The following is a 5,990-nucleotide window of genomic DNA, read 5'->3' as shown; positions in this document are numbered from 1 at the left end:
CCTCCCACCTCCACACATCACCCACCTGCCTGCCAATCACCACCGCCCTCTCACCTTTCCCCGCACACCAACAACCAATGCGGCGGAGGGGAAAGAAAAACAAACGAGAGTTCTCCTAGCAGCCACGCCCCTCAGCGGCGAATGAACACTAATTGGCCGGTCTGATTGTAGGAGGCGGGCTGCTGGCCATGTGATCTGGTGACGTAACCGGTGTCATGGCGCTGCCCTGTGTAGGGAAGTGATGGTGATGGAGAGGTAAGAGTTTGTTGTTCTGCTGGGTTTCCAGGGCCAGTCATAAGATTTATGTGTGAGAGTTTCTGTATACAGTGCATATCACTGTGTCCCCCCTCCCATGTGCCTAAAGATAATAATCTTCACACTGGATTCCATGTATGTTATACATTTCCTGTTCTATTGCTGAGTGTTTATATTGGAGGAAAATTGCTGAAAGGCATGTTGAGCCCATTGAATATTTTATTTTTTTGTCATAAGTGATTTGAAAAATGATAAAAAAACAAAAAACAAAAAAAATGACACAACGTTGTCACTAAATTATATATTAGTCACACTTGGCATGGGAATATGTGGAATTACACCCCAAAATACATTCTTCTGCTTCTCCTGAGTACGGTGTGTGTGTGTGTGTGTGTGTGTGTGTGTGTGTGTGTGTGTGTGTTGTGTTTGTGTTTGTTTTTGGGAGTGTGAAAACCAATCACCAGCTTCAGGATTTCTAATGCTGTGTACACACAACCGGACTTTCCGGCAGACTTGGGCCGACGGTCTTCCCAATGGACTTTTGGCGGAGTTCCGACTGACTTTCCGAATGAACGGACTTGGCCACACACAATCACACCAAAGTCCGACGGATTCAAACGTGATGATGTACAACTGGACTAGAATAAGGAAGTTCATAGCCAGTAGCTAATAGCTGACCTAGTGTCTGTTTTCGTCCGTCGGACTAGCATACAGACGAGCGGATTTTTTGACTGGACTTGAGTCCATTGGAAATATTTGGAACATGTTCTAAATCTAAAGTCCTTCTGATTTTTCGATAGCAAAGGTCTGATGAACCCCACATACGATCGCATTGTCCGACTGATTCATTTCGTCGGACCTTTGCTGACGAAAAGTCCAGCCCCTGTGTACACCGCATAAGGGTATCACTTTTTGATTTCCCTCCTCACTACTGATCACAGTTTTGAAGCCCATAAAATGACAAGATGGCACAAATGACCCAATTTTGGAAAGTAGACACCCCAAGCTATTTGGTGAGAGGTATGTTGAGTCCATGGAATATTTTATATCTTGCCACGAGTTTCGGGAAAATTACATATTTTTTTTTTTGTTTACACAACATTGTCACTAAATGATATATTGCTCACACATGGCATGGTTATATGTGGAAGTACACTCCAAAATACATTCTGCTGCTTCTCCCGAGTACGGGAATACCATGTGTGGGACTTTTTGGCAGCCTAAGAGCCGGTTCACACAGCGGGCGATGCGAGGCGACACGACTCGCCTCGCCTCGCTCTCGCAAGTCGCCCCCGTTCTGTACAATGGAACCGTTCTGAGAGGAGCGACTCGAGTCGCTCCGACTCAGAAAAAAGGTTCCTGTACTACTTTTGGGCGACCTCGGGGCGACTTGCATTGACTTCTATACAGAAGTCATTTGCAAGTCGCCGCCGAGGCCGCTGCAGGTCGCGGCGAGGCAAGTTGGAGTCGCCTCGCCTCGCCTCGCCTGCAGTGTGAACCGGCCCTAACTGTGTACAGGACCCCGAAAACCAATCACCGCCTTCAGGCTTTCTAAGGGTGTACATTTTTGATTTCACTCCTCACTGCCCATCACAGTTTTGGAGGCCATGAAATGCCCATATGGCACAAAACCACCCCAAATTACCCTATTTTGGAGAGAAGACACCCCAAACTATCTGCTGAGGGGCATGTTGAGTATTTTGCAGCTCTCGCTTTTTGTCATTAAGTTTTGAAAATAGAAAAAAAAATTGAAAATTGTTTTTTTTTTTTTTTTTTTTTTTTTTTTTTCTCTTTCTTAATTTTCAAAAATAAATGAGATCTGCAAAATACTCACCATGGCTCTTAGCAAATACCTTGGGGTGTCTACTTTCCAAAATGTGGTCGTTTTGGGGGTTTTGTGCTATCTGGACATTTCAGGGCCTCCATAACTGTGATAGGCAGTGAGGAGTAAAATGACAATTTTATGCCTATAAAAAGCCTGAAGGCGGTGATTGGTTTTCAGGGTCCTGTACACAGTTGACTCCAGAAAAGTCTCACACATGTGGTATCCCCGTGCTCGGGAGAAGCAGCAGAATGTATTTTGGGGTGTAATTCCACATATGCCCATGGCATGTTTGAACAATATATCCTTTAGTGACAATTTTGCAAAAACAAAAGGTGTAATTTTCCTGCAACTTGTGACAAAATAGAAAATATTCCATGTACTCAACATGACTCTCAGTAAATAGCTTGGGGTTTTGAACTGTCCTGGCATTGCATGCACAACATTAGAAGCTTATGTCGCACATCACCCACTCTTCTAACCATTTGAAGACAAAGCCCTTTCTGACGCTTTTTGTTTACACAAAAAAATATAATTTCTCCAGTCATCTTCCAGGACGGCACACCTGAGAGATGACTGGTCCACCTGACAGGAAACACAATCAACAACGAATTTAAAAGTCCCCACCCTTCCCTCAGACCCTCAGTTCTTGATTGTGTTTCCCACAGGATGACAGCGAAACCAAGTTTCTTTCTAAAAAGTTTTTTCCTTGGGGTCTGGGACCCTGTGTTTTTTTCTCGTGAGGTTCTTTTTTCCTTTTAGGGACTTAAACAGACAGGGTCTGTGGTGCTCCCTTGTATACCCCCAAGAGAAATCTTGGGGGGGTATGCCTCACTCAAGGTCTCCTTAGGGAGCCTTGTATGAGCCTCGTGGGACAGGGGAGTTGTCCCAGTAGGCTATTCCCCTGTTGTATTGGCCTACCTGCACATTCGTTGGTGGAGTGGTGAGGTGATGCCTTTCCTTATGCGGACGCGGATGGCGTGCGTTCCAACGCCACAGCGCATGTCCGGAAGTCCAAGGGCGTCACTTCCGGGTATCGAGTTCCGGAAGTTGAGATGGCTGGACGCACCGATGTGCGTTCCAGCCTCAGTGCGCAGGACCGGAAGAGGCCGTGCGTCATTTCCGGGCGACGGACCTCCTTAAAGATGGCGCCGAGCGGCGCGGTTTTTCAAACAGAACGGGTGTGCTGTAATACACCCAGTCTCCTCGTCCTGCAAGACGCTTTCCTGGCACTTGGAAAAGACAACAAGGGGATGCTCGAGACCTGATCCAGCGATCCTGCAGGGCAGCAAATCGCCATGGAAGAGGAAGGTCCGTCTGAGCAGACAGTCGTTGAGGTCGCCACTGGGGGTGAGTGATCCAACTTTATTTAGGGGCAGGGTTCTCGGGGTAGAGCTCCTGTGCCCCTTTTAGGACTTGTGTAGCTAAAATTGTCTATTTTTTGACTATTCCCAGGGACCGAAAGCTCTGCCCAGGGGTCAGCTGCCAGGTCTAAGGGGAAGGTTACTTCAAAGTCCAGGCGTTGTGGTTACTGTAACGCTAAGTTAGCACAAGACCACTCCAAGCCTTTCTGCGATCGATGTATCATCAAGCTCGCAGGCAGGGAGACCGCTCAGGTCGTGAAGGAATGTAGGGCCTTACAAGCAGAAATGTTGGCTACCCTTCAAACTTTTCAGTCCACCCTTGTGAAGGGTTTGCAGGAAGTACCGTCAGAGAGTGAGACTCCTCAGTTACAGGAAAATCTTTCCACATCTTATGCGGAAAGTTCCCAGGGCCAAGTCTCCCTATTATCTGAAGTGGAGGAAGGCCAAGTACCAGATTGTAGTTCTGGAGAGGAAGATTCAGACCAAGATAGCCAGGGGGAGGCTAAGCTTGGGGGATTTTTGTTCCCGAGTGAGGACATGGAGGGTTTATTAAAAGCCATTTACGCCTCAGAAGATATTCAGGTTCCCTCTGCTCAAGTCTCAGCTCAAGATAGAGTATATAGAGGTCTAGGAAGGTTACAGACCAGAACCTTTCCCATCCACCAGTCTCTGAAGGAGATAATCCTTAGAGAATGGAAGGAACCTGAACGCAAGCTTCTCAAACTGAAAGCTTGGAAAAGGAGGTGTCCCTTTAAAGATGAGGAGGAGGAAAAATTTTTTAAGGCTCCTCGCTTGGATGCAGCCTTAGCACAAGTATCTAAGAGGTCTGACTTATCCTTTGAGGATTCCGGAAATATCCAGGATCAGATGGATAGAAAGTCGGAAACTTTACTCAAAAGAGCCTGGGAGGCGAATGCGGCAGCAATGGCGCCTGCCCTAGCTTCCGCCTGTGTAGCCAGAAATGCTGACACCTGGCTGGGCAAATTAATGGATCATGTTTCCCGCAGTAAGGAGGCTAAAGAGATTGTAGACTCGCTGGAAGTAATCAGTCGAGCAGTAGCATATGTGGCAGATGCAGCTGTAGAAACTGTTAGGACCACAGCTAAAGCAGCAGCACTTTTGAACTCTTCCAGGAGAGCTCTATGGGTCAAGACTTGGGATGGGGATTTTACTTCCAAGTCTCGCCTATGCGGTATCCCCTTTGAGGGTTCCTTGCTGTTTGGTTCAGGCCTAGATCAGGTTTTGTCCCGATCTACGGAGAAGGGCAAGAAATTTCCTGTAAGGCCCAAGAAAGAAAGGGGTAAGAAATTTTTTCGAGGCCCCTATTCAAAGTCTCATCATAAGGGGAAAACTGAACCAAGGAGAAAATGGAACTTGGGGAAAGGAAAAGAAAAAAGTACAATTCTTTTCTCCAGCTCCGGAGCCTCTCAGAAAGAAGGCAAATGACGCCACCGTAAAGGTAGGCGCAAGACTCCGCGATTTCCTTCCACAGTGGGAAAGGATCACGCAGAGTCCATACATTCTAAACCTTTTAGAAGTGGGGTACAGACTAGAATTTCAGACCCATCCCCCACAGGAATTTCTGGTTACTTTTCCTCCCAGGGACCCAACCAAGGCAGAAGGGTTACTGAAAAATCTAAAGGAGCTAGCAGAGCAAAGGGTTATTACTCCAGTACCAACCAATCAGCTTACCCAGGGTTTTTACTCACACGTATTTGTGGTTCCAAAACCCTCAGGAAAATTTCGGTTGATAATAAACTTGAGAAGACTCAACCGTTACCTGCTTCACAAGAAGTTCAGGATGGAGAGTATCTACTCAGTAAGAAAGCATCTGCAGAGAGGAGTCTTTATGGTCACCCTGGACCTAAAAGACGCTTATCTACACGTACCCATTGCTCCCGAACACCAGAAGTACCTACGCTTCGCAGTTTGTATACAGCAGAGGATACAACACTGGCAGTTCAGGGCTCTCCCCTTTGGGCTGGCGGCAAGTCCGAGGATATTCACAAAGGTGTTAGCCGAAGTAGTGGCATACCTACACCTGCAGGGGATAAGGTTAATACCCTACCTGGACGACTTGCTGATCTACAGTGTCGATCAGAGGCAAGCAGTAATAGACAGAGACATAGTGTTGGAAACTCTGGAGACCTTGGGCTGGATGGTCAGTCAGGAGAAGTCCTCACTGACTCCATCTCAGTCCAAGTTATACCTAGGCTACCTGTTAGACTCGCAGGCACAGAAGGTATTCTTACCAACAGAAAAGGTAACGAAGGTCCAGAATGCGGTTGTCACCCTTCTCGAAAGAGGAGAAGCCTCTCTGAGATATATAATGAGATTGCTGGGCCTCATGACGGCCTGCATTCCGGCAGTAACCTGGGCACAACTCCATTCTCGGGAGCTTCAGTCTTTTCTACTTGCCTCATGGGGAGGAAAAAGAGAAACATTAGAGAACAGAGTGCCCATCACAGAGGAGGTATCTCGTTCTCTGCGGTGGTGGCTCGACCCACAGAATTTGTTGAATGGTCGCCCCTGGTCTCAGGTAAACCCTT

General features: G+C 47.2%; 1 protein-coding gene across 1 annotated transcript in view; it reads left to right on the top strand.

Moving 5' to 3' along the window:
- The first annotated feature begins 134 nt into the window (after window positions 1-134).
- Window positions 135-5,990, top strand: part of INTS11 (integrator complex subunit 11) — a 58,567-nt gene continuing 52,711 nt past the window's right edge. Inside the window, exon 1 of the mRNA XM_077457610.1 lies at window positions 135-255. The gene's annotated coding sequence lies outside the window, so the exon portion shown is untranslated. The remainder of the gene's footprint in view (window positions 256-5,990) is intronic.

The sequence above is a fragment of the Lithobates pipiens genome, unplaced genomic scaffold, assembly GCF_037356315.1.
Source record: "Lithobates pipiens isolate NorthernLeopardFrog02 unplaced genomic scaffold, aLitPip1_a1.2 Scaffold_27, whole genome shotgun sequence".
Taxonomy (NCBI): Eukaryota; Metazoa; Chordata; class Amphibia; order Anura; family Ranidae; genus Lithobates; species Lithobates pipiens.
The sequence above is the reverse complement of the archived record's forward strand: the minus strand, read 5'-3'. Positions and strand labels throughout refer to the sequence as shown.